Source organism: Silurus aristotelis (assembly GCF_946808225.1).
Source record: "Silurus aristotelis genome assembly, chromosome: 6".
NCBI lineage: Eukaryota > Metazoa > Chordata > Actinopteri > Siluriformes > Siluridae > Silurus > Silurus aristotelis.
In genome coordinates, this window is record NC_139579.1 from 21,855,868 (window position 1) to 21,877,089 (window position 21,222).

Sequence of the window (21,222 nt, forward strand, 5' to 3'; positions counted from 1 at the left end):
AATCGCACTGAAATGGCTGTGCTTCACAATAAACTTAGAGAGCTCTCCAGAAACAGTCGATTTCTGCTGTTTACAACCTGTTCTTACTCACTGTTCATGCATGTCATTCTTCTCTCATCCCCACCCACCCACACACACACACACACCCACCCACACACACACCCAACCACACACACACACACACACACACAGGCACATATACATTTTTAACAATTCATAACACTTCATTTTACATTTACTCCTAATCTTTAATCCCAGTGAGCATGAAAAATATATATATTATATATTATATATATATATATATATATATATATATATATATATATATATATATATATATATATATATATATATATATATATATATAATAATCTTGCAAGATTTTTCTTTTTACTCCATAGCCAGGACATTTTGTTCTTGACACTTCACAAAAGCACAGTGAAGTACATGGAAGTGCAAAAAGCTGATCATGCATTAAGCTGTTTGGCCAAATCTCTTGTTTAGGAAGTTATTGTGTTGTAAATGCAGATAGAAAGTTATTTTGCTCTCGATTTCTAATTAATAAAATTACAGCTCAAATCACAGTTCTTTATATGGAACACTGTGATAGCAGGTTTTAAATAGCTAGTGTGCTAAATCCTCACGTGACTCAAACAGGAACAGTATTTCAGAGACACAGTATATGAGCAAAGGATAAATAAAAACGTTGAGATATCTGTAATAAGGACCATGTTCGTTCGAGTGATACTTGTTTTAGTCTTCATCTCAGGTTAGATGCAGTGGAGGTGACACGTGGTTTTCTTAAGCCACTGAGCTTTGGTGCTTCTTGACTCCACAGGTCATGTGATGGATGCTTGTCGTGCGTTGCTAATGCAGGGTGACAGTTGGGAAAAGAGAGAAGGTCTCAAATGTAATATGACACTGGTGTAGGAATCCATGCAGCTTAAACCTTAGATTCTGCACATCTGCTTGATGGTCTGGCCGTTTTTGAAGACACAGGATGATGGTTATCTTTATTTAACGGCTTTGCTGAATTAAGTGTGTAGTAGGAACTCAGTATTGTTGTGTGTTGTATTTAAAGGTGTTGTCAGTGCTTTAAGTGGACATTAGCAGGAGGTAGCAACTCGAGTCAACACACAAACAGTACAAGTACACAAAACCACACCTTCAAAATAAATGCCTAGAATAGAAGTTGAGGATGTAGAGACTTCTGAATTGACAGGCCACCTTGTATTGACTTTTTCCACTGTTGATGCTCTTGTTTTGAGTGCTAGAGACACATCGTTAAGTTTTACAACGAAGACAAAATTAATAATTGTTTAAATAGTAGTATACAAAAGATGTAACATGCAATTATAAATTTGCTGTTTGTACTGCATGCTCTACACAAGCTGTCTCTTATTGCCCTTTTTCATAAAACCAAGTGTTCAATATAGCTGCATGTACAGATCCTTTCCAAAGGCAGTTGCAAAACATGAGTGAAAAAATAGCAGTATGCAAGAGTTTGGGGTGTTTGGGCTTCAAATAAAATAGAATGGATTTTGACTCCAAAAATGGTCTTCAAAATAAATATCATGCTTGCATTCAAGCACCGAATTTCATATGACTAGTTACATGACACCCCTGCTTATAGAAAACAGTAATCAACAGCTAACAGAGGTGCATTCCTTGCTGTTGTTCGGCATTACTACGATATCGAGTGTTTGCCCATTGGTTTGTGGGGAACCGAGGCTGATGTATTAGGAGCTCAGGTTTGCCCTGGTGCAGTATAAGATTAATTTAATTCACCCCAACTCTGCCATATGTGATTGCTTAGAGGTGAAAACAGTTCATTAGTACTGATTGTTGTGCTTGCTGGAGCAGCTGGTGTCTATTCTGTTCCTGCACTCCATCTACTGCCAACTCCATTTTCCCTCTTTCGCAGGCCATATACTAAATTGGTTACGTTTACATAGAAGCTAGTGCACACTGTAATGTTGACCAGGATTTACAGTCTGTGGTCAGCAGTGTATAAAAGGGATGTCTGGATGTGAATTGAGTTGAATAGCCCCAGGCCTTTGGTTGCTGTGCAGTTCTGATTTACAGTGTGGACTGAACAATAATAACTCTTATGCCTATGATAGTCAGCTTTGTTTTTGGAGATCCAACCCTAATTTAATACACCTGCTCCAGATAGGCAGTTTATTTGATTAGTTGAATGAGCTCTGTTAGCTTGGGACTGGAACTGAAAGATTGGTCCTTCCTTCCATGTCCATATACCAAAAAAGTCGTGATATTTTAGCCCAGAACTCCTCATGCACTTTGTAAGGAAAATATTAGAAGAATTACAAATTTTAGCGATCTGTCTAACTAGCATAGATGGAGAACACTAAGGTTTCAAACGGATACAGAATCCGTATCGATCAAATGAGAGAATGGGAATAAATAGCAGAAAACGCCGCCTTCTTTACAATTATTTTGCCAAAACCACTAACAAACCTTTATGTTTATCAATTATGTTTATAGGGTAGAATATGTGGGTGCAAGCAAAATTGTTTCTATTAAAACTATATCTGATCTATTTTACTTTTAATAAATGTCTTGGTCAACAATTGCTCGCAGTGCATTCATGGTTTCCTTTAACCAAGAGTTTAATAATTTAAAATTAAGGCTGTTCTGAGTTAAGGTTGAAAGTGGTTACCATGGTAACATGGCACCCATGATGATACAAATTACGTCAGATTCCACCAAAGGAAAAAAAATTGCCAGAGAAGCAAAGCAAGATCAGCTTTGTGTCTACAATTAAATCTTTATATTAAATACCTGCTATAATGTTTTGGCTTATTTACTATATGACGCTTAATGGATTGTGTTTTGTAGATTTTTGCCATTCTTTCATTCAATCCTTCTGTTTTATAAACCAGTGTATCCCCACTTGTATCATCATGGATATGAGGCATATCCTGGGATTACTGGGTGTGAGGCCATCTATCCACTGCAGTACACCATGCACACATCCATTCACATACTCATTCACAGCTGTGCTATATGGCCAAAAGTTTGTGGACACAACCCATATGTGCTTTTACACCCTATACAATTTTGTGGTAAATTTGTGAGTGCGGTTTCTGAGAAATATGTGGGTGTTGTCAGGCTTCTACAATCATTAGGGTGTGTAGTGTAGTAATTTTAGCCGATCCACCTACTGGCATTTTAGGAAGGTGGAAGAACTCAGAGGAATCCTATTCAGAAAGAAATGGCACATGCAAGCTAAATGTAGAGAGTAACCTGAGCTCAGGATTAAACCAGGGACACTGGAACTCTGCCACACATGCGAAATAACTGAGAAAGAGCCCACTTCATTGAATTTCCTGATTGATATATAAAGCTGGAAAGTGTTACATAACATTAAGTTATTGCAGATCTCATTGTACTATTTGTAGCAATAGCTTTCAGGATTCCTAAAATATCACCACTGTTTATTTTAATATAGAAATGTACCTGTTTAGTTTGTTTGATTGAATGCGTAGCAGCAATCCATGGCATGTTTTCACAATAAATCATTTACAGTGTTATTTTTAGCAGCTAAATAAAGCTAGCCAGCAGGGGCAGATTTACAGGCTGTCAGGATGTCATCTCTAGATCTAATGTAGCACACATCCCTAATTCCAGCCCTGATCCTCAACTGTTAGTGTAAGAAAGGATTCCTATTCAGTTGTATTTCCACGCTTCACCATAAGAGTATAAAAGGCCAGAACACAGAGCAGCAGTCGTCATTGACCAGTGGCCATTCGACATCGTGCAACCGGTCACTCAGCACTGGTCAATGGCGACTGCTGCTCGGTGTTTTGGCCTTTTATACTCTTGATGGAGGACGGTGCACTGTGATGTTATAGGTAGCTTTTCATTGCTTTGTAAACTGTATGTCTGCCTCTAGTGGTGAAGCATGGAAATACAACTGAATAGGAATACGTTGCACATTTTATGAACCACAGTGTCTGTTGGAGGTGAGAAAGGAAAATGAATATAGTGAATAGAATCATTGCATGACCATAAATACATGTATATATCTATCCTGACTTCTATGAGCAATCCATTTTTAAAGCTACAAGAACATATACTGTACTGTACTACTCAACTAATCATCTATGTAAATGTATATGCTTCAATGATGGGATTATTTTAATACCAACTTTTGCTTACACTTCGCACCTTATTGTCCTAATGTGTGCATGTCATTGCAAATCCAGATGTTTCGAGGTCAAGGGGTATGTTGCTTTAAATCATATTGTGAGCAAAATCGGAGTGGCAGGTCAGTACGATTCGACCTGCCCATACACCCTGTGTTCAAAACAGAAATAATGCACGAGTGCTCCTGTTGCTTTTGATTAGAGCTGACAGAAATAGGAGTCATTTGCTCTTTATAATAATAAAAGAAACATTTTAATTAAATGGTTATTTTGTTTCACAACAGAACACCTTTTTTTTTTCTTTTTTTTTTTTTTACAGTTTACAAAAACATTTAAGAGTGCCCACATTCTATTACAGGCATCAATTAGGAATCATCAGACACATCATTTGCAGATGATTTTCAGTTTGGTTTTGATTAATTCAGTTCAATGTCACCTTGTCATTACATCCATGCTGTTTTTAGGAACGACAGTCGACAGATGTCAAGACACTTTTTGTGATGCTTGTGCATTCTCTGGCATAAACAGACCCCAGGCTCTTGTAGACAGCAGCAATCCACTGCCTTCTCAACGGTTCGTGGTGTATAGAAGCATGTACTTGGCAGAAGGAATTGACTCAGTCTGACACAGAGCTTGCTGAAGAGTATGATGACATGCAGGAAGAAAAAAATCACAAGGCAGCAGAATAGCTTTATAGAAAAAATGGAGGGAGAAAAGAGTATTAGAGCAATATTTGCCTTGCCTCTATTATTTGGCTAACTGGCACCTAAAGCACTATCTGTTATGACCAGGCTGACATATCCTTTATCTTTGCCATCTGGGACCAATTAATGTAAGTGTTTGGAAATTCCGCTGTGTCTTTATCTGAAGTATTCTGGAAAACTCTTATCGTTTCTCTCATGAAAGAGTTGTTGTAGCTGTTTAACTAAAAATAGCAAGCACGCGTAAAAACACTCTCTGCGCAATTTACAGCAGTGCTTGCAGATCATCCCCACCAAATCAGAGCTCAATCAGCCTTGGGTTAGTGTGTCATTTTAATCATCTCCCAACCTCTATAACCCAACCTTGTGCCTATTTCAATTTCAGGCTTTCTAATTAAGCTCAAACGCTTCCCTGCGACTTGCACAATTGCTCCAGATGTCATCCTGCACTCCTGACACAATTATGGATGTAGATGAGACGCATGACCTATTACTTGATTTTTTTTTCTCATCAGCCTCATGACAGTATTGGGATTTCCTCTCTGCTACTACCTGCCCTCTACCCTTCATGGTGTGTTTGAGAATCGGAGATCATTTAGCCAGCAGCTGAATAATGGATGGACTTCCTTCCACATGCGTGGTGATGACTGCTGATACGCCAGCCGTTGCTGCTGAGCTCAAATGGAGCAGAGTCTTATTTACTGATGGAAGAAGAGTCATTAAGAGTCAGTGTTTGTGTTGGCAGAAATGATTATCTCTCGAGTGGATATATATTCTTTTTTTCCCTTATTGGCTTTCTAGTCTAGTGGGGGGAAAAAACTTTATAATATAAAAGGTTAATTTTTAAATTACAGCTAAACAGCATTCAGATACATAAAATCATCAAATATTCATTGTGTTTGTACTCTATAAAGACTTTTGGCTGAAAACAGTAAAATAGCTAAAATGACAAAGTAAGCATTAGCGATATGTAATTGGGCTGAAATGATCAAAAACTGGTTTTCATAGTTGTTTTTTTTAGTTCTATAACTTTTTTTTTAAGTAGAAATGTTGTCTATATATTGCCATATCCATTATTTTTGTCATAGTACAGAACATATTGAAATGATACATTCATTTTGATAAATGGTCTAGCAAATTGGATCCTTTGTACTCAAAATCCTTTTTTACGGCATTTACAAGATGAAAAGAAAAAAAAAACTGAAATTGGAAACGGATTGTGCTTGAACACGGAATTTCTGTAAATCTATCAGCTTTTTGAGGAAGTCTTAAAAGGTGTGCGATTGACAAGTGATTCAATAGAACCAAAAGCCTTTTCTGCACACACATCCAGTTTGCCTCGCTTCATCCCTGGGTGGATTTACATTCTGATTGCAGCCGTGGGTGTATTGCCAATCATGAAGGTGAACAAATGCAAATCCAGGCAGAGAGCTAGTAATGGTGGTGTGGAAACAGCAGCTGCTATTGCAGACAGGAACAGAGAGGTGTGCAAGAGGATGCGCCACTCGAAGATGATTCATTCTGCTAACATCCGCATGCGGATGGGAAAACATCTCCCTTTCTTTTGTGTGTGATTGGAATGATTCAGAATTCTCCATATGTTCCAAGTTTATTTTGTATCTGGGAGTAATGTGTAAATGTGTGACTTATATGTGAGGTATGCGTAAGGAGAGGTAAATGTGGCTATGTGATTTGACAGTGCTGATGAAAGCGGTAAGGTCTAGGAAACGATTAATGAGGGTCATTTGAGAAGAGGGAACTATAGGGGGTTAATCTTCATCATCCAGCTGGCCAACTGCCCAGCCTAAACTCCAGCTCCAACCTGCACCAAGACCTCAGTGTGCTCCTCAAACATGCCAGTGCAAAGGGTAACAGATGCAAGGTTAGATGCTTCTTAAAAAATTGTCTCACAATTTAAAGCTTTTGTCATTTCATTTAGATGCAATCTGATGGAATTGCTGACCACGAGAAAAGTACTTGATCCAGTTGCCATGTGTAGTGTGCAACTGCTATTCATGGCTGACAAGCCGATTTCATTTTTATTATGCATGGCCCATTTTGTGGGTTAATTTCATTTGTGAAACTTGCAAGTAATTTTTATAGGGAAGACGTTTTTCCTAAATATTTTTTTTGTGCACAAAAAATACAGCATAGCATTAATATTTCATGAGTTATTTTCTAAACTGGGGATAAACCGTATTTCTAATTCATCGAATTTGTTAAATATTCATAAACCTAATTTTTAATTGGTATGGGGTTTAGAAAAAAAAACATTGATTAATTTGTAATGAAATGAACCTTTAGGGATATGCAGCTGAAGGAAATGAGTGTATTACATCAGGGGTTGTGTGGTAACATAAAGCATCGTGCTAACCAAAGAATCTGTGTGTACATAATGTGAGTGTGCATGGTGTTTGCAGTGAGCAGAAAAGAGAATAAAGGGATTATTTATCGATTTCTATTTATAAGCAAAAAAGGTTTAAATAAATCTTTGCCTATTGTTAGACTCAGCAATGGGAGGATTTTTATTCGGAACATCTGCCACTACTGGAGATTTTTCATCTGTCTAAACTCTCTAGGCGTACTGATAGAGGGGAATAATATCCAAGTTTTAATAAATTAAGCTCGGTAATTGTGATATATGAGCCAAAATTGCTCGATCAATTCCCCTACGTGACAAGTGCTTCAGGATCTTTAACGTCAAGCTCAGGTTGAGGTTTGGTGCAGGTCACATTCTGCACTGCAGTTCATCATATTGGCACTCTAGCAGACTGTAGAGAGTAATGTTTCCATTGTTCGTTTCCCTTTTTATTTGATCCCACTAACCTCGCCGTGCTCCACTCATGTCATATGTCAGCATCTCCACCCATCCTGTTCATCCAGACTGTGTGAGTGTCACAGCCTCAGCCGGCACAGCAGATGGGAGCCTGGACACGGTGTTGACCACAGATGGAACGACCCACTTTTGATTTATATCAACATTCAACAGAGTGTCAATACAGTGCTGGGCAATCTAATTAGTGTGTGTATGTGGGGGGTGACACCATTTTTAAATGACAAAAACAAAACAGTTCATCAGTTTGTGTATCAGTAACAACAAAACCCCTCTTGGTAGTTTCTAGTTCCTTGGCTAGTTCCATCTAATGTTGCTGGCTTTAAATAGTTGAGTTGATATAAGCAGTTGAAAAATGTTGTTTTATATCAAACATTTTAAGATGTATTATGAGTTTATTATTGTATAAAAGACGAGTTTACAGTATACTACAGCAAAAACAAATGAGCAACTGGGATCACAGGAGATCCTAAGAGTGCTGCCAGACACACACGTCTCCCCTTTTGTCAGGATGTCTGACCTTATTACACATTTAGAAACATTTGTATGTTTTACTTTAATTTCTTTTCTTGCTGTGTCTTCAAAAGTATGTTTTCGCTCCTACATGAAATGGATAAAAGTGCCTGCAAGAAGCATTAACTATTTATGGAAATACATCCCCACTAATGGGACCTACAACTATTTTAATTATTGATGCTCTAATTGACAGTGCCGGCTCTCTCTCCCCAAGGGAGAGGCTGGATTTACATGCATGACTTTGTTCATTGTCCCTATGTGCTGGACTCAGCAGCTTTCTATCCAGCCTCACAGCTCTCATCTGTCTCCATGTTGTAATCTAAAATCACTCGATGCTTTTTGAATGTTGAACGTGTCCTCGGCTGCGTCGCTCTTGTCTTGACTGCGTGACCGTGATGAACAGCTGTGTGCATGATGTAGTTTTAGGCTTTGGGTAGCACAAAGGGATGTTGGCACATCGCTGCTTTAATTGGTGATAAATGAGCGCTTATCAGCAGTTAAGACACCAGTCGGTCCCTGAGGGAGGTTATCTCACCCCAGCACAAATTAAACAATTAGAGACAGTCCCCAGCCTGGCTTAGACATGAACTGTGCTCTGGCGTGTCAGTTCAGTTTCTCACATGTCGCATCAGGGTTGCTCACTTATCAGTTATCTCTGTACATTACGAGTCGTCGCCTGCTGCTTGCGATAACTTGCATGACATGTAACAGAATATAAAAAGTGCTGCTATTGACTTACGTATCCAATTACAGAATCCTGTTGTGAACTGTTCCCCAACAATGCTTCTCCATCAACAGATTGGCAACAAGCGCAAACCTGCAGATATCTGCATCCCGGCAGAGCATGTGTTTAATTTTCTTTTCGCATAAATCTTCCTAAAAAGTCGGAAAGTGTCGGAAGAATATCGAGCAAGGGGTGATTTTGATATTACTTTCTGTCTGTAAAAAGAACCAGAGTTCACAATATCTATAATTGACTCTAAATCAACATGCTAAAGCAAATAATACCTTGGAAAAATAAAATCTGGGAGTAGATCATTTTAAATTAATTTTTTATTAGAATTTATATATTAAAATGTTATTCTTTGTCAAATTTGCTCTCTGCTGGTGACTGGCCGATGGTGTAGGACAAATGTTTTCTTTGAGTGTTTTCTTGTAGTGCGAGGTGATCACACAAACCAAATGACTAGATACAGAATGCAAACCCATATGACCACAAATAAGATTTCTCCACATGATAAATTTGAGTAGCCTTGCCTATTCTGACCACAATTCAGATACATTTCTACATTAAAATAGCAATTCAAAGGTGAATGTGTGTATATATAAACCATATCCCTCAATTGTCTGTAGTGTCAGAACAAGCTTAATATGCTTTTACTTCATATTTTCTGTTGTCTGGTTGTGCGGAAAACACCTGGGACCATTCTATTCAAGTACATGAAACTAGTTCAAGAGCTGCAACTAGGAACAAATATCTGGAACAGGAAAAAAAAAAAAAAAAAAAAAAATGTTTTACCAGAGTGGGAAAATTTTACTGTACCATATGTGTCAAACTCAAGTCCCTTGGCCAAATCTGGCCCGATGTACAATTATATCCGGCCCACAAGATCATTTTATATAGATCTATTATTATTGTTATTAATGGCCCGGCAATATGAAGTGCTGATAACACACAAACTACAGATCCCATGATGCAGCACTTCAGCTGCCTTGCCAAACGCTAGGCTACCTGGGAACATTCCAGCGTCAATCAAGTCGAGCTTCTGTCGATGTATACAACCCTATTGTAAAGTTATTGCGAAGCCCCTCACAATGGTAAAGAGAAAAGTTGATTCTGAAAACAAAGCCTTTCAAAACCGATGGGATTCTGAGTATATGTTTATTGACATTGCCGGTAAACCGGCTCATTTGTGGAGCGAATGTGGCTGTAATTAAGAAATTTAATCTAAGACGGAACTACGAGACAAAACATCAGGAGAAGCTGAAAAACCTGAATGCAGAAGATACAGAAAGTAGAAGAGTTAAAGAAGAATCACATTTCAGCAGACGTTTTTTCACCAGAGCAAAATCACAAAGTAAAGCTGATGTGAAAGCAAGATTTATTGTGGCAGAGGAGAAATCAGAGCCAAATCAGCCCGGACTTTACAGAGGGAGAGTTTCTGAAGAGTTCAACAGGAGATATTTTTATGGAGAGCAAAATATTTTAAGTTATTTAAAGTTTAAGTTCATTTTTTTTAATGGTATAAGAGCAAAGAAATCTGATTGTTTTGACTTGTTTTTATTTTAACATTTACTTAAAAGCAGAATTTTTATTTATTTGTTCTGGGTTTTTTCGTAGCATGTTCATATTTCTAAATAGTTAATAAAAAGTTATTTAAGGTTTAAGTTTTTTTATTCTGGAATAATATTCCTGTCTTTTTTTTTATTCATATTTATGTAAAAAAAAAACATTTAGTTTTAGTGTGTTCAATAAATGTTTATCCTGTTCAGCACTTGACCTAAAGTGTGCTTTGAGTTTTGGCCCCCTGTGCAATTGAGTTTGACCCCCTGTACTATACTGTTATCTCTTATTCCAGTGGATCACATGTCTTAATCAGTGTGCTATAGCCTTAACAGCGGCTATTAAAAAAAAAAAAGAAAAATTAATCAGGCATACATATTAATTAGTAAAACTGAACATTATATATTAGTCTAGTTTACTGACTTGATTGACATTTGGCCATGCTGTATTGGTCATGCTAATTCATTCTCTCCAGCTACAATTGGATACAATTCTCTTTGCTGACTTTTTGGTCGATTTCCACAGGGATAAATAAAGTGGTCGCTCTGTCTGTTTGTCTAGTTAACTTTGTATGAGCATAAAATAATTTAGTTTTTTCTCTCTCTTTAATTTCAGACCCAAATCCTGAATTGTGCATTGCGAATTGCCAGTAAAAGCAATGTAGATGCTCATTTTTGGTTGGCATGGGAGAACATTTTTGCTACATCAGCAACACCAATTTCTGTGCACTCCGATCTGTTCTGCTTCTGTGCCTGCCAATTCCGTCTCTGTCTCGCTTCAGGCTCTTTTGTGGCTATCAATAGTACAATAAAAGCCCGTCATGAAGTGCAACGCACGGGAATCACTTTGCGAACAATGTAACCAGAGGATACTGTTTTATACAAAAATACAAAACATTCAAGAGACAGTCATAAAGTCTCTAGATACCATTTATCTTTTTAAATAATACAGTTGTGCCTGAAACATTTTGGACATGTAAAACATGCTACATTTTTCAGCAAACCAGTCTAAAAGAGTAGGCTTATTTCTTAATATATGTTAACTGTATTTGCACTTTATGTAGTGAACTGTGTACTGTATTGCATCATGGTGCTGAAAAAAGAAATTATTATTTCAGTGTCCTTATTATATGGGGCATTAAGTATAAAACCCTTTCAACATGACACTAGTTGTTACTTATTTTTTGTAAGGTGAAGAAGGCAATAGTTTTTTATATGCAATATGAAATGTCTCACTATTTGCTAAACTGAACTACTGAATATCAGTGAATGTAAGTTCTCTCAATATGCTTTAAATGGCACTGCAGTAAAACATTCTATAGCAGATAAGAGATAAGTTCAATTTAGTTTATTTTTATAGATGGGTTCTGGGCCATATTCACTTTGACTAAAGCTGCCAAAACCCTTTAAATCTGTCTGAACCTTCAAACTCCGCATATCACACATAGAAATAGAAACGATTAAGCTTTTCCTTTGAGGTCTAAATCTCTGATATGTCTCTCTAGATTGTAGGTAAAGGCTCTGCCAGGAGTTTCACTGCAGGCGGTTTACTGAATATCTGGATTAGCATAACTAACTGCATGATATTTTCTTCTTCCTCCTGAGCCTGTGCTGTTAGCCTGCAGTGATGATCTGATGCATTGTGGGCACTCATTAGCTCAATGACAGCGTGGAAGCATTTGGGGGAGGGGAAACTGGTTGGCCTTGGTGTGCCCATGAGCAACAGGGGCACACACGCAGCCAGACGGTGGCCCTGAGCTGCTGCTGCCAGCTGGCTGTGTTCTCTTAGTGCAACATGCACGCTTGTGGGTCTGGAGTTCCCTTTACACCTCCTTCTCTAGGGGCAGCCCACAGCATGGCACATATTCACTGCATTTGAGTTCTTGAAAACCACTGGCTTAAGAACAAGACACTGGAATTCTCAGCATTCCTTGGCACTGTTGCCAAGGGATACTCGATCGATCGATCTATCGATCACTCTATCTTATTTATTTATGTTTGTTTGTCTCTCTTATAGTCTGTCTTTCTCTTTCTTAGCACATAGTAAGATAAATCAGTATATTCTGGTATTAGTATATAATGTATATATTCATATGTAATATGTGACTACTGGAATTTGGTGAGCCGTATACATCTTGAAAGTCAAATCTTCACAGTAAAAAGACAGTCCTGGGAATGATGCAAATTGGGAATATACCTTAAATGGACTGATTCTGGTTTTTCTGATTCTGTTTCCTTTTGTTGAATGAAAGGAAAATAAAGAAAAAAGGAAATCTTTCCCTTTGTGTGTCATGTAACTGGGTGTTTACCACAGGACTCTTGTTAGGCCCAAATTTATTTAGTGAAACATTCATCATGCTGTTTTTTCTTCTGCAGGATCAAAATAAGACCATAAATTTAAAGATTCTGTGGACATTTCTTTCGAATAGCTGGAATGAACATTTGCATGCAGCAGTACTCATATTCTGCTTTAATTTGCATGTAAAGTATAGACTCATTCTAATTACAATTCTGTAAACAGGATGGTAAAATATTCTTGGTAAATAGAGATGTCCTATGCAAGGAACTGTCATTGAGAGACCAAGAGAGAATTGTTGGAACACATCTGCTTTCGTCTTTGAAAGTAAACCCTGTGAATCCAGCATTGAAGACTTGGACAACAAGCTGTGGGGTAATTGGTGTGTTTTAAGTTCAGTCACACTCCTCTCCTCCATCTGAGGCCTCTGGTGTGCCTCCGCTTTCTGATGCCTTCATCTCGGTTTGTCTGCCTAATTTGAGCGTGAACACATAATGGCCATGCCCTCATTCTGTCCCTCTCGCTGTCAGCGTCTCTGGCTTGTTTGTAGCCAATTATGTCGTCTCTGTTGTAAGAAAACAAACATGCCATAGCCTGGAGACGCCACTGGCATTAGTGGAAGTCTGCCGACATCAAATTACTGTGATAACCAATAAAAATTACAAGTCGATGATGTCCTCCAGATCATCATAATCCCAATGAATTAGGATTAGTAATGTTTCTGTTCAAAACAATGCAGCCATGTAAAATCTGAAAGACAGAGTTTTTGTTTGTTCTTATGGTTACTGCTATATCTTGAACATCGTTTTGAATAGATCCAGGGAGTATCATTAAAAAAATCAGGCCATATTCATACCTAGAGTCAATTTATTGTAGCCAATTAGCGTGCTTTTTTCGAGCAGTAAGTGGAAACTGGTGAACCAGGAAGAAACACAAGCACAGAAAGAACCTGCAAAACTCCACACAGACAGTAACCCAAGCTCAGAGACAGTGGAGCTATCTGTGCACTATCATGCCACTATTTTACTGTTTTTACTTTTAATCTGTTGTTTTTCTGGTTCATTTATTCTTTTCTTACTTTCACCTCATGTACAGATGGTGTACCGTACTGTCTTGATCAATAATGCTTTATAGATTCGGAGAGTTGAAAGTGCCTTTAATTTAATCTACCATTAGCAAAATGAAATGGATATGAAAGAAAGCCCAGTCTCCATGCAGGAAATGCATTTTCTTTACAGTTACCGAGAGATTCAATCTTGGTAAGTACAGTACTTTCGTTCCTGGAATCTTTTCTGAGTGTTGTACTTACTACTTAAGAATGCATCAGAAAACATTCAAGACTTTAACGCACAATTAGTTTTTTCTGTCTGATTTGGTTCAGTTATGAATACATGACAGGTCCTACCACAGTTTAATCACAGTAATCAATTATTATCGTAAACAACATGCTGCAGTCTAGTTCTTGTGTACAAACATTTGATAAAGACCATTGGTCCATATGTGGATAAGGCATTAGTGAGTTTGTAAATGTAAATCTCAGAAGGCCAGATTTTGTAAAGGATGCTTCAGGAATGCTGGCTTTCTTCCCTGCCAAATATAATACGTTGTGAAAAATGCATTTATATATAGCAATCAGTCCACAGCTCAAGTGATACATTTCTTTTATTGGTGTGTCATTTTCAGTGGAAACCTGATTATAAGAATTTTATGGTCTGTAATTTTATTTTTGACATTTGGCCCAACTATGCATAATTTGATCGGATGAGTGGGAGAAAAAAAGCAATCTGTTTCTGTGAAGATGGTTCAATTAAATCTTAATGTACTTTTCTACATTGGACATTTCACCTTTTCTCTCACCTCAGCAGTTTCCTCTGCACCAATTAAAAAGTAGCAATCCAGACTGCTCACAGAAAACTGTTATATTTAGCCCTTAGTAAAAATGTGTTATACAATATTTTTTAATTCATAGCATTGTTGATTTATTTAAAAGGTGTTTATTCCCTGTTACAGCACCTCCCTTACGATAGTGTAATTTGTAATTGAAATCACATCACAGGTTAATATTAATACTTCCAGTCTAATACATCATTGCTTCTATTGTTACAGATGACTCTGAACAACTCGATTGGTGAATGCCCCATATAATCTAAAAGAAAAAACAAACATGCTTGCTATTTAAGAAAGAAAAATATTGAATCATTGATATATTACAATGAAGAAGCATTCTGTGAGGACTTGTTTATCTAATGCTTGTAGGAGTTGAGTGTCAGTGCTTTGTAACAGTCAGTATGTTTTCCACTGTGGGACATCCTTCAGGACACAAGAAGTTTTTTTTGTTTCTTTTATTCACTTCAACAGAGAAAATAAAATTTAGAAAAATAAGAGAGGATGCTGAAAAAAAGACTGTTTACAGCTGGTGTGAAATGAATAAAAACAAAAACTGATCTTAAGGACATTCTACAATATTAAATCCATTAACTGTTAAAATGTTTGTCATTTGGTTATAAAATATTGTTAAAAATTCTAATTCAAATATCGAAAAATTGTTTCATGTGGGAAAATGTTTCTTCCTCGTATCTCCAAACTCTTTTCTTTGACATTTAAGAATAAAAAAACACTGATACTAGAGTCTTCATTTAAAATCTTAACCTCCTAACTATTTTCAGAAAACCTCACCATGTTCACATTGCACATATGTTCAAAATTTGTCATCTATTGTAAAAGCCTGTCTTTTAACGTTACTATAGTAACAGTTATGTATTAGGGTAAAACAACCAGAATCATGATCAAACATTCAACAGCACTGTGCTATGAGTAAGAAATATCCTGCAGCAGGTTGTGCCGTTCAAAAAAAGTAATCATTGATGGTTACGTTACATAAAGCAATAACATAGCTGGAATTTTAAATCATTCATTCTCTCACTATAATCTTATTTTTAGCTTCTCATTCAGGCCTGTTTAAACTTCTCCACTGTTAGCTGGAGTAAACTGGGGTAAGGTTTAGACAATTCTTGTTTTCCTCTCTAATGCAGTTGAATCATGGTCTGTACCAATAAATGGGGGGGGGGGGGGCGACGACGACTGCAGAACCTTCATGAGCTGAGCTGATAAGTGTAACTTATTGACATTTAGGTTTTTGCTGCATCTGTGTGAAGCAAAAAAGAATTAAATCAATAAAGTAAGAAAAGAACATGTACACCATTTTTTTTCTTGTATTTACACTAATCTGTTCTATCATTTAATTGGATACTCATTTTAATGTTATCATTTTTATAGTAACACAAAGATGTGTATAGCAGAAGTTTAAGTATGTAATTGTCAATATGGCAAAGTTTTCTCTTTTTTGGAAGGAGTCTTCTGCATCAGCATTTTGTAACAGTCCCAAGTAAGGCTAGACACTAAGGCTTCCGACACAGAGGTTTTTTCAAGGAGGGTTTAGCAAAGCTTTTAATAGGATTTAATGGTTTACAGTTAATCAAACTAGTATATTTGGACATGTTTCATATGCATCGTATTTTGGGTAATTTAACTTTGTAGTGAAGTCAAACTTTTAAGAATCTTGAATTTCATTTATAAATTACAGCTACTGGCTTCTCATTTCAGTGCATTTTATTTCTCTCATCAAAAAAATCCAACCGGATGTAATAGTTATTAGGAAATGAGAGCTTCATTTTAGCAGTCGTGCCATCAGTGGACCAATGTAGTTTTCCCCATCTCTCTTCTGAGCACTTCCAGTACAGCCTGGAGAGCACTTACAGCAGGCAGAGTGGTGATACAGGAATCCTAAAGGCAGGATATTCGCATTAACAATCAAGGTCAAATGACTCCCCCATGCCTATTAAGAGTGCTAGATGCTGCCATAAATACAAGATCACGTTTATTATTCAGTGGGCATTAAATCCTTTATTGCAGCAGGTCTTTATGTTCATGCGGAAGAAAAGATGTTCAAGCGAAGTTAAATGCACAGCCGTTAATTCTGTATTTAGCTGTTCTGTTCCTGTGTGGTATTCCCCCCAAGTTTCATTGTTTCCATTTGCTAATACAAGCAAAATTTCGATTATTTCTTGTAATCTAATTTGTCAATCCATCAGCACGACAGCATGAAAAGATTTTATGACCTAGCCGTTGGTTTATCTGGACATGTTCACTGCTCATATGCTGGTACAAGCTTACATGTGATGGCTTTCACATACAGATCAATAATTTCAGTTGTTCAAGCTAAATATTGCCGGCTCTTCAAAGCATCAGAGCGGTTGTACTCTGATAGCTTGAGGAACCCGGAAACTCGCTCCCCAAACACTTGCTGTGACAGTGGTGTCAAGATGATGAATTGCTTGAAGAAAGCCATCAGTTCTGCCTTGTTTTTGTCTTTATTTTGTTTCCATTCCTGTGCAGGATGATTGCGAGCAGGTTTTCATCTGATTGCTAATCAGTGGGAGCATCCTAGTGGAAAAGTTATAATTGCACAGCTGTGGTCTTGCCGTCCATTCACCATTGTGATCACTGGACTAGAGCCTTGATTTCATTCTCCCCTCAGGACTCGCGAGCAAGTACAATGTGCTCTATTTTCTCGCCTGTGAGCGACTGTTATCCACTGGCAACTTATCACCCCTGAAATCTTCGGGTCACGGCTGCCAGAGTATTGGTCACTTGGTACTTGGGTCTAATTGGTGTCTTCATTTTTATTTATTAAATTTTTTTAACAGCGCTTTTCCAGGAATATGGATGCCAATTCAATTAGCTAGATCTTTGTTCTTTCATTAAATATCTAATTTATGTATGTAGCACATGTAGTGTTTTTATCAGATGCATTTTTTAATGCTGGTTTCTTTTCACTACTTTGTTCTTGTCCTCTTATTGTGTTCGTTTTTTTTTACTTTTCTTTACAGTATCCCCTCTAATCCAGTCTGGCATTAATACAGTTTGGCCTTGATCAGGACAGGGGACTTGAGAGAGGATGAGAAGAGCCAGCATTTGGATGTGCTTTAAAGCATCTGTTTTATAGGATGCTGAGGTCAACTCGTTGATAGCATAACTCATTTTTTCGACCTGAGCCAGAATATTATTCGCATCTGCACCGCCGACTTGTTACAAAAGTTACCTTAGCACAAATGGATAACAATCAGCCTAAAGTCTAGAAGAGTGCTTGTTAAATGGTGTCACTTGACACCAGATTGGTGCATTTTGCAGGGTCACTGATGGTGTCACATAGCTGCTGATCTGATTTCTGATAGCATCATTGTGTCACACAGCAATGATTGACTGGCTGGAAAAGTTCAGCACTGCTTGGCTGTTAGTTTAGTGCTACATACCAGTGCTACACAGTAATGGCTGAAATATCCTGACAATTATTTTATTCAATAATACAATCATGTACAGTATATTCAACGATTTCTGTTGCACTTTTATCATTGTACAATCTTGTACCATAACCAATCTATCAAAAGCATGATTTGCAAGTGTATTTTTTTTTTTTTTTAAATAATCTCATTAGTGACATCAAATCTATCTTTTAAATGCTAAATAAATGAATATGCAGTACATACTATAATAGTATGCAGCACAGCATATGTTTGAATAGTTTGTGATGCACCAGAGCCAAATAAGAATTAACCAATTTCTCACAATGTATAAATTAAGCTTAACACTAATCACTGGTATTATTGTATGCATTTATCTGTAAGTTGGGTAGTGGTAGCTCAGTGGATAAGATGCTGGACTTGAAGGTTGTGAGGTTAAATCCCAGAAAGCCTAAGCTGGGCACCCTGAGCAAGGCTCTTAACCCAATAACTGCTCAGTTGTATAAAATGAGATAATTGTAAGTTGCTCTGGATAAGAGCGTCTGCCAAATGTTGTAAATGTAAGTTTCCTAACTCTAACACTCTTACACTAATTTCTTCTTGAGTATAAGCTGTATCTCCTCTACAATTGTCTGAATATTTTACTGTAAAAAGCCTGATTTATGATTTAGTCTGTAATATCTCTGATTCAAGATTATTTAAAACAGGCATTGGCAGTATGCCTCAGATTCAGATGAACTGTCAAATGAGCATTTTCATTCTGAGAACTGGGAGAAAGCTGCCTGACAGGAATGTTATTAAGAGTCTCCACAGGGTGCCTGTCTGGCAGGCCGTAAGTGTGAGAATTCTCTCATCTCTGGCCTGGCATTATTCTATATCCATGATGATCTAATAGCCCTGGCGGCTAAATCTCGACGCCTGCTCAGTTGGGGATTTCACTCGCAATGTCTCGTTGAAAACCTCGTTATGATTGTGTTTGGAATAAACTATATGTATTTGACCAGTGTCGGTGTGAATGAACTTTTTATTCCAGAGGTAATTGTACTAGACAGACATGGAAGGAGCTGATATGAAAGAGGAGAGGAATAAACGGAGTATGAAGGTGGAGAGTAAATGAATGGCCTTCAGCAGGGCAATGGCGTTATCAATCTGCCTCACCTCTGGCACCCGCGTCCTGCTCTCAGCATTGGGAGTTATGGAGAGGCTCATTATGAAAAGACAGATTGTGGTAGAGTGCCAGCAGAGAGTACCCATCAGTGTGACACGCTTGATGTTTCAGGGCAAAGGCAATGATTTATGTTATCAGTGTGGATTCAGTATGCATAGATAGCCACAGTTGCTTTAAGCAGACATTAGAATTTGTGGATTGCTGTGGTTCATGCCATCATGTCCAGATGCCTTCTATCATAAATAAAGTAGGTGACTTGGCTCAGTCTGTATTTTAATTTTCTATAAAGCCTTAATTTAAAATGCATAGTGGCATAGTGGGTAGTTTCGCTGCTTTTCAGCTCCAAGGTCTTTGGTCCAGCCCTGAGCTCAGAGTTTCTGTGTGTTCACCTGATGATATTTGTGGTTCCCATCTCTCAAAAACCATACAGATTAAATGTTTGCCCAGTGATAAAATAAATACATTATTTTTGGCCAGTTCAATATTTTTTTTATTGAATGAGGTTACTAAACAGCCAGACACAAGTTACTTTATGATTTATGTAAAAGTTTTGGTGGATAATTATTTTTTTTTTAAGTAAATAATTTTTTTAGTGTGTTTAATTATGTGTTAAAACCATAAAAATGTATTTTGTTAATCATGATTGTGTTTTGATGAGCAAGCTTGGTTTCCCTCTTAAATCTTGAAGTACTTAGTAGTGTGTGTATTTAAATTGTATATTTAAATATAAGTATATAGTATATAATAATAGTATGTTATATAAAATACACTATAAAATGTTTAAGAACAATTATATGCAAGAAATATATGCTATAACTGCTTGAACATTCAAAGGGATGAATGTTCAATTCATCCCTTTGTCTTATCCATATGCACTCCATTTGTGAGAATGTGATGCTAGTTCTTATTTTTTGACATTTTTCTCAGCTCGAATTGCTTTGACCTGGAGCCATGCATTATTCAATACCAAAATACATTTTATCCAGAGCTTATTAAGATGTATTTTATTTTAAATGTTCCTGTCTGTATTCCTTGCTGTATTTCATGTAAGGTGCTATGCAGGAAGATGTCTGTTTGTTACATGTTCAGTTCTGCAAGAATAATTGTGGAGGTGTGACACTTTTGTATGTCAGCAGGTTTGTAGCTGGTTAATGTAACACCACTATGGTGGGTGGATAAGTTCTTATCGATGTGAGGGTGAGCTGGCACTACTGGCTGTTTAAACCTGACACTTGGACAGCCGACTGTAAATTGGCCATCTGGGAAGAAATGGGTGGCCTTTTATTGATGGAAAAATCAATCTGTTTCATGATTCATGAAGCATACTCCATCAGAGCAGAGCAGACCTGTTTCATTATCAGGCATAAAGGTGCTTTGGGCCCTAATAATGCACCCTACTCACATAAGAGTGGAACGTTATGGCTGTGTATGGAATGCACACAATTGTGTGGAAACATTTCTTAATGGATTTTCACGGATGAGCTTCTAGGCAGTGATGAAAAAGTATTTAATATTAAAATTAAAATAACTGGATTCTTACAAGTCAATATTCAGAAATTAGGGTTGTGTATGTATACTTTGTTCATTGCAATGGCCATTTTCCATGCTTTTTTATTTGTGGCTTTTTTGCTATTAAATTGTATATTGTAGGTATAAGCCAACTAAGCCATCTGATGAACAGAATACAGAAATATTTATATCAGTATTGAATTATTATTTTATTTACTTTAGTGTGTGCTCCTCTGTCCTGTCACAGCATGCTGAATCCTGATCATTCAAGAAGAATAGGATTGAATAAAAACTCCTAAATTGAGAACAATCTGCAAAGAGAAATAACCAGAATATTGAGCGGTCACTCATGATTAAAAAACCAATAGTACAGGTATTTTAATGCCTCGGGAAGGTATCAGAGGCAACATTCTGACAAAAGATGATTTCAGAAAAGATGCCAGAGTC

At 37.2% G+C, this 21,222-nt stretch overlaps 1 protein-coding gene across 3 annotated transcripts in view; it reads left to right on the forward strand.

Moving 5' to 3' along the window:
* The window catches only part of sash1b (SAM and SH3 domain containing 1b), a 64,031-nt gene that overhangs the window by 14,749 nt on the left and 28,060 nt on the right, over window positions 1-21,222 (forward strand). The gene's annotated exons all lie outside the window — the stretch shown is intronic.